Raw genomic sequence first — 8652 nt, forward strand, 5'->3', positions numbered from 1 at the left:
CTATTTGCACCACAGTTTATAACCAGCTGATTGATCCTCACTTCCATGTGGTCTGGGCAGGAGTTGTTCCGTTTTCTGGATAGGCAGACTGAGGCCAGGGAAAGCTAAAGGAATTATCCCAGATCACACAGCCGCGATCCCAACTTTAGTTTTCTGACCTCAAGATCAAAGTGTTGTTTCTCTCCAATCAATAAAGAAAATTTTGATCTGAACCAATTCTACATTTGTCCGTGCCTTCTCTCACTAACATCTCCACACCATATCCCTTCTCATAATGCTTCGCATAACCGGTTAATAATCTAAATACTTAAGGCTGGAGGAGGCCAGCCACTCACCTGAATGCCAGCACCACTAACACTGCATTAGAGTCCTCTGTAAAAATGGCCAGCCTCGTGGACTGGCCGAGGCCTCCCTTCTTACTGCGTGGATGTTAAACTCCAGGAGAGGGGACCTCTGCAGAACGCAGAGCGGTTGGAAGTTCTGCCCTCGTGAGCTCCAAGCCCCACCCTCTGGCTACATTATACAGAAAGCAAACACAGGGCTGACCTCTTTTAATGTGAAATCCCCGGTCCAACCATCTCTGACAGAAAGTGGCCTTTGGGTGCCCTGTCTGAAATAAATGGGGTTGGATCAACGCAATGGCCTTTTCTGGCACCCCAGAAACCAGAGACATTCCTCCCCAGTAATTCGTGTGCAGCACCGAGAGCATGAATCTTGGATGCCGTTGCAGAAGGAACCACGAGCCATTTATTCTTAGTCGAAAATTGGCAGCCTTGACGTTCTGGGGAATTTTTAATAGGACTAGCAGAGGAACCAACATTAGGGATTATTTTCTCAGTGTGGGGTTAGATGTGTAATGCATATGTTTGCCCTGAGGACCCTAAACCACATACTATAAAACTTTGTTAAAATGCCTTTCTCCTCCTCGACTATTAACATTTTCCTGTGCGTATTGTTCATTTCTTACGGTCCCGGCCAAAAGTTTAGAAAGCTACGTTCCCCCACAGACCATTATTTTTGTGCTAATTAATTAGCGAAACCAATATCTCAGATATGAAATTCCAAGCTCCGGTTACTCAGTTTGGCTGAAAATCTGTTTTTCTAATTATTGACTACTTTCTGCTACTTTAAGTCCACCACCTAAGTTCTTGGACAGAGCCAGCTCCTGGGAGCTGGGGAGGTCTCCAACGGCCACACAGTTCCACATCCAACGGGGGAGTGGAAGGAAGAGATTGCAGCTGTCCGAGTCACTGAGGATTTGGGAGGAAGTAAGAGGAAAAGAAAGAGGAGATTTGCAGGAGAAACTTACAAAGGAAAAAGAACTTTTGACAAAATTTCAGTGAGGGGCAATCCTCTAAAATTGCTAATACCCTGACACTCTCAGAGACAACACAGTCCCGGAAAGGTACAGGTCAAGGGAATAATGATTGAGACTTGTCTGGAACGAAATCTGCATACATACTGTTGTGTTCTTATGCCCTGGTTTTATTTCTGAAATCCTGGAGCGGACGAACTTTTTGTGTCTCATCTGATAGGAATTTAGGCCAACTGTTTTCTCACTACTCTCGGTGTTTACACCTGGCATACCTGGTGGGTGCATCTGGGGATACCTACACGCACACATATACATATAGACACGTGTGCACACACACATACACACGCACACACGTACATAAGAGATTTTGAAATCTGCCTAAAATGTGATTCGGTAATCTGCAGGATTGGGAGATTGGACAGAACACAAGGAGCAGTGATTCGTGAAAAATAAAATACTGTGGCACATACTCACCCCGCCGAGCTGAAACAATGCAATAAACCACTTAGCCATCACCTAAAAATCGGACAAAAGCAAATGGATAGATCAGGAAAAGAATAGGAGTCAAAACGAAAAGCAAACATGGGAGATAAACATATACGTTTATTGTAAATATACAGTTACGGTGATAGCTATAGTGGTGATGTCAGGTATACAGATTGTTTTTCTCTCCTGTATTTCTTTTCTAATTATAATGGTTTTTACAAAGGTAACAGGGAAGGTGACAATGTTCCTGGAGCGGAAACGTGTTGCAAGCACCGGGAAGGCTGTTCTGTGCACCCTGTCGCGCTGTAACTCGTGACTCCCAAAGGGGCAGCAATCTAACCAGGTGAGTACGCTGCAGCTCGGAGGTTACATACCGTGAGGTCGACCTTCTAGCGTGTGAGACACGGAAGACTTGAACTCAGCTCTGTCTGGAAGAAAACCCAGGCTCTCTCTCCAAACGTGTTTCTTGGGAAAAAACAGTTGCACGGCACACCTCAGCATGCAGAGGTGGGGTTTTTTTTTTTGTTTGCTTGTTTCAGGGGGCTTTTTTTTTTTTTGTCTTCAAATTAAAATTGTACTCTTGAACTCTTGTGTCTGTTGCCTTCCAACTCCCAAAGACCGGGCCCTGAGCGTATACTAAAGCATCACTGCCGCAGGCATTTTTACACCGGTCAGAGGGGGGAGGCCCTTCCTGACCTGCAGCCAGCTCGAAGTCGGGGCTTTAAAAGGAAACGAGAAGGACTTTCTAGCGGTGTGAGGGGCTATAAAGAAGGGGAAGGAGGGACAGAAATGACAGCCTGAGCAAGAACAGAGACAAAAGGCTTGCAACCGTTTTGGTAAGGACATTTTTTTTCTCCACAGTCCACCTCACCCGTCAATGTCTGGTGCCTTCCCTGGCACACACCGTTAACTCCCCACTTGCCGGGCAGGGCCTCCAGCTCCAGAGATTTCCTGAACTCACACCACCGCAACTCCACAACAACCCATTGATGCACGGATCCATTAGTGAGAATAACTAGCAAGGAGCTAAAGGCAAACTCCCCGTCTCCCTCAGTCCCAGACGATTTCTCTCCTTTCAGCAGAACTTTGAAAGTGTTCACTCACAGAAAATAACTCAGGTGGCATGTTAGGCATCATGGGAGAAATGCGCTCGTTAGTTGAATTTTAAGCGTTTCCCACATTTTAATTATCCTTGTACCGCCAGTATGATTTTGTCATATTCCACCCCAGGCTCAGTGTTTTTCTTTGACTTCTTTAGATGGGCCCCCATTTTTTTCCCCGATGTGTATTTCATCGTGTTTGTTTCTAGGTGCTGGCTAATTGGTTTATTAAATGGCCTCAGCCCGGGTGGGGTAAACACATGCTCCGGTTTCGTTTCTCCCCACTTTGCCCTCAACCGGTAGCGATGAAAAGGTCACATCACAGATTTTATCTGCATCCTGGTATCTGGTCAGAGAAAGAGGTGTGAGGAAGAGAAGTCAGACGGCAATGTTCTATGTTGTCAAGACTAACGGACAAGTTAGGTGTTACGCAAATTAAGCGATACTGTCCTTCATCTTTCATGACGCCTATTACTTCTCCGATGGATCCACACAGGAAGCACAACTGCACACATTAACCCTCACCACAACCAGAGTATCATCTTCGTTTTACAGATGAGGAAACTGAAGCTCCGAGAGGGTAAGTAAACCTGCATGAACCTTCTCCCAAGCCGATAAAGAGAAGAGCCAGCCTGCGTACCCAGCCATTCTGATTCCAGAGCCCGTGCCCTTGGGCTTCAGCATACAGCGTCCCCGCGTAAAACAGAAGAGTGAATGCGTAAGCACCTAAGAGATACAGGATAAAATGTGATTTTGTGAAGGAAGTGAATTCACATTTTCTAAGTTACTTCCTTCAGATGAGTCTAGCTCTCTCCCATGGTGTTCTGACAGTTTGGTGGCCGTAGCAAAATCGAAGATTGTTGGGCAGGTGTCAGTTCTGAGATGCTTGACACTCTACCAGGAAGTGGGCAGCCGTTTACTTTTAATGATATACTTATTGTAGCTCCGTATTACACCGCTTAGAAGGCATGCTATTCATAAGAGGCCACGGGGGCGAAGCATGGAGCTCTCCAGGGGCCGGTTCTCTGCCTGACACTTTTCATCATTTTTTAAGAAGCAGTAATGTAAATGATAGAACATTTTCCCTGTATTGCCAGTGATACTAACGGGGAAACAAGAAACGTATTCGACTCTCAAAATGACAAATACAGAAGAATGGACAGTCATAAGGCAAAGGCTTGGGAACTGAGCTGTTGAAGTAAATGCATTTGCTCAGCCATAGCCCGCTGCAGAGGAAAGGGATATGGCTACAATCGCTGGGAAAATGTTTCCTAGTAATTCAGGGGGAGAAACACAGCCTTGGCGTCTTTTCCCATTAGGGAGAAGGAGTTCACCTTGAAGGACAACTTACTCTTCCCATCAAAGGAGCCAAGTACACATCTCCTTTCATTGCTAGAGCATGGGGCAGGACTCTCTCCTTTGGCCAGAACCAAAAAAGGAGAGCAGAGCACTTGCATTAGGAAGAGACAAATAACTTCAGGCTTTGCAGATAGAAAAGGTAGCCACACATTTTACAGAATGATACAGTTGACTATTCATAGCCAATATCATTACAGAGAGCCAGGTAGGTCCATGCACAGTTCTGAGTGCTTGAAACTTACTAACCCATTCAACCTTCTCAACAATGGGAGGTGTTAAGGAGAATTTCTATCCCCATGTTGCAGAAAAGTTAAGTAAGTTGCCCAAAATCACAGAACCAAGATTTGGATCTAGACAAGCTGTGCTCATCACCACAATATTATGCTGCTTGTCAGGATAAAAGAAAAAAAAAAGAGAGAGAGAGAGAGAGAGTTTCTATTTTAAGTGAAATTTGAACTACATAGGAAAGCACAGTGGATAGAAGCAGAGAACATGAACCAGGTAAAGCACTTGGAAGAGCACCATATCCTAAAAGAAGGAGTGAGATCTGGACGAGAGAGAACAAAGCTATCCCCTTACCTTGTGTAAAAGTTTTGAAAAACAAACAAACAAAACTCCTGATTCCGAGGTGATAAAGCAGAAGTGGGCAGAGAGCGGGGGATGTCTGCAGGGGAAAACATTAAAAATAAAGATCAAAAGTTCACAGAATAGAATTTGCAATGCACTCCATAGAATTATATTTCAGTAAGCCACGTTTTGTGTCACCCATAATTCTATTCTTCGGGATAAATCCTTTTGTTTTCCGAATGCAATGTTGAGCTATATGATTCCATTATTTCAGAAGATAGATATTTAGGCTGGGCAGACCCACTTGACCATTGGCAGTGGTAACTGGAGAGCTTATGCATCACCCATTAGGCAACGTGGCCTTAACAGGGCCATTTCTCTCTGGTTGTGCTCTGTACTTGAGAAAGTGACTCAAAGATCTCATGTCATAATAGCTAAAGCTTATTACAAGCCAACAACCAAAGCCGGGGGGTTGGGGCAGGATAATCATTTTATTCATTGTAAAGCTAGATATGATAATTAAGTTACAAGGAACTCGGGGGTGCCAGGACAGAACTATCAAAACCATAAACAATGATTAAAACAGAGCCTAAAAAGAAGCAAAAACAATCAGGCTTTCTAAACAGAACAGTAGGCTACAGAGAAACAGCCTTCAAACGCGAGAGCAAACATTAGGCGTTGACTGGGGACATTCAACTTCAGGGTGAATTCCTGCGTCCAGATTTTGTAAAACACTCAAACGCGTTCCAGAAATAGGTAACCGAATCTCCAAGTCCGTGACTTTTTATTTGTAATCTTTTGAAGGAAAGAATACACTGGCCTGGGGTGATTTCAACACAGCCTAAATTTGCAGCCGGGACTTGCTTGGCTGGCGTTGCAGGGTCCAGTGAAGGTGGACCACGGGGCTGGGGGGAGGGAGAGGGGAGGGGGGACCAACTCCCACAAGAGCCCCTCAAGTGTCAGGGCGCCCCTGACCCCGGCCCTGCTGCCCCACACGTCCTTGGGCGTCATTGGAACCCCGGAACCCCGAGGGGTGCCGAGAGCAGGTTTTTATTTTCTGTTGTTGTCGTCGGTGGAGCGGAGTCCCGCATTCCATAAATGTAAACTAGGTTTAATTAGAACTTTTATTTAGAAAAGAAAAAAAAAAAAATGGATTGTTCCGGGGAAAGACGTCTAAGGACCTCCTTCAATACTGTATAGCAAAAACACAGAACATGCCATATGAACCCCGCTTGGGAAATTCAAATAAGGAGCTTTGGAAACATAACGTGATTTGGCAGGAGCGTGATTTGAATGTGGTTGCGAGGTCCCACCAGCCACATATGCTTTTGCTAAGCGGCGCTGGTCCTTTCTTTCACAGCCGGAGCTTTTAAAACGTTACTTTATATATTTTTCTCCGAGTATCGTTCTGAACCCAAAGTAGTTAACTCTGAATGAAACTCTCCTATTATGAAACGAGAACCCGTCCTGGAAAGGAGGAGGGGGAGGAAGATGTTTGACTGTGACCCCTCTCTCTTCTCTCCACCCCCTCCGAGCACACGCACAAAAACTGCAGAGGGAGGGGAGGGGAGCAGAAGGAGAAGTCTGCTTATGATTATGAGTTGAACTTTGAACTGTTCCTATTGTTCCTGCCAAGGAGTTTTGAATGCTAATGTGAAAAGATATATATAAAGTTAGAGCTAAGGTATTTTAAGAGTCTACTGTAATGCACCGACCTTTTTTTTTTTTTCCCCTCCCTTGCTTCATTGTTAAAGATAATATGCCTATCTAACAAAAATGCTTTCAAGATGTAACCATATTTTGAAATGAGTATCATAATACATCCTTTGCAAGCCTGGAATTTGGAAACAAAGAACTTGCTTTAATCTGTTTTTCTTTCCTACCTGATGAGCAAGGAGACAATGCTGCTGGAGAAGGTTGAAACATGTCCCCAGTCTCGTTTGCTTCTTTCCCTCTTTCTTCATCATGTGGAACCTGACAACCTTTCTTTCTGAAGCTACATAAATTAGACAGGGTGAAGACTATCCCCAGCTCCCAAACAAGCCAAGACAAGAAAGGATGCCCCGGTTGACAGACAGACTTCCAGTGTTTTTGCTAAACCGGTAGGGCGGAAAACTCCCCCATGCTCTCCTCTCCACTGAAAGAACAGCAGAGGCTAGATCCCTAGGCTTTCTTTCATTTCCCTCCCTTTTAGAGTTGAAAGGACATTTCACATCATGTAAAAAAGGCCAAACAGGCCAAATGTACAGTCTTGGTTATGAATCCCCACCCTGGGTCACAAATGCCTCCTGTGTTAGTCTTACCTGAGAAATCTCAGTACGATCCACCCGACTCAAGTGGCTTCACTGGTTGAAATGGCTATCCAACAAGAAGGGGTTGATCTTTCCCTGCTGAGGTCTGGGGCAGCAAAAGTCCTCTGTGATTTTTCAGATAGGTAGAGAGAGCGCGACAACCGTAGCCGATGGGTGATATGTATGTCTCAGTGCGCAACAGGGGAAGGGCATGTCAACATAACCATCTGATTGGGGGAGATCATGGCAGTGATGTCTCTGTGACAGGAGGGACGGGAAAGCCTCTAGGAAGGGACTCGGCAAGTAGAAGTTTCCCAATATATTTTAACAGAATCCGGATCTCAGATCTGTCTTTAAGAACGTGTCCGCGTGGGCCTTAAGAAAACCTTAATTTTCCTAAAAGAGGTTTGGGTTAAGATTTCAGGCCTTCAGAGGACAACTTAAGGATCTAGTTTATTCATAGAAAGCATTAGTCACCCTGAAAAACTTTCCATTGTCAACACCCTCAGGCTTCTAGAAAGATGAACACTGTTATGAATTGCAAAACCTACCAATCTTCTCCAACAGTGTACCATGCTGCATTAGGGGAAACCTGATCTCAAACAATAAATCTCTATTATTTTCAACAGACATAGAGACTTACAGATGGGAAATTTCTAAACAATTATATCGGGGTCTCTGTGTTTTTCTCCTGTATTCTGCACAATTAATGATGGTATCTAGATTCCAACAGAAGTCCCCTCCATGTGAAGTCTATGGTCCCTCTCCTAGCCAGAATCAAAACACTGGCAAATTTATTCCAATGTTGTGGAATTTAGCAAGGCCACTGCATTACTAAACAGTTCTGTATGCAAACGGGTCTAACGGGCTAACTGCAGGAATAATAGGTTGACCATTGTTACAGTTACATTCTGATGAAAATTGGGTAGATATGGCTTTAGCCAAACAATATGGTGACCCGAAAGTTAATGTTTTAAAAGAAACAAGCAAAAGGGGCACCTGGGTGCCTCAGTCGGTTGAGTGTCTGACTCTTGATTTCAGCTCAGGTCCTGATCTCATGGTTTGTGGGTTCGAGCCCCACATCGGGCTCTGCGCTGATAGTGGTAGAACCTGCTCGGGAATCTCTCTCTCCTCTCTCTGCCGCTCCCCTTGCCAGCTCATGTGTACTCTCTCTTAAAATAGAAAGAAAGAAAGAAAGAAAGAAAGAAAGAAAGAGAGAGAAAGAAAGAGAAATATTTTTAAAAATAAAAATAAAGCAAAAAAAAAGGAAAACTAGTACTTTTCCCCCCTCTTACTTGTGGACATTAAAAAAACAGCAAAAACCCATTCATCTTTTTACTCACCTGAAGTGGTACAGGTTAAAGAGGATTTTGGACATCCTGAATTCAAGACAAAAATATAGTTCGCATATGTTAAACGTATTAAGTAAATTACATGTATTACTAAACTCCGTTATCAGTATAAGTGCAAATGGTATTCCTATTTTACACACAAGGACACTGAAGCTTAGAAGGTTTCAATGAATTGGTCCAAG

The 8652-nt window shown here is 44.1% G+C and overlaps 1 long non-coding RNA gene across 1 annotated transcript; it reads right to left on the reverse strand.

The window, feature by feature from the left end:
• Window positions 1-1898: 1898 nt before the first annotated feature.
• Window positions 1899-7507, reverse strand: LOC123592845. Its single transcript, XR_006709967.1, has 2 exons — window positions 7131-7507; window positions 1899-2426 (listed from the first exon to the last, which is right to left on the reverse strand). It is a non-coding gene; the product is annotated as an uncharacterized LOC123592845 (long non-coding RNA).
• Between the last annotated feature and the right edge of the window lie 1145 nt (window positions 7508-8652).

The sequence above is a fragment of the Leopardus geoffroyi genome, chromosome D4, assembly GCF_018350155.1.
Source record: "Leopardus geoffroyi isolate Oge1 chromosome D4, O.geoffroyi_Oge1_pat1.0, whole genome shotgun sequence".
Taxonomy (NCBI): Eukaryota; Metazoa; Chordata; class Mammalia; order Carnivora; family Felidae; genus Leopardus; species Leopardus geoffroyi.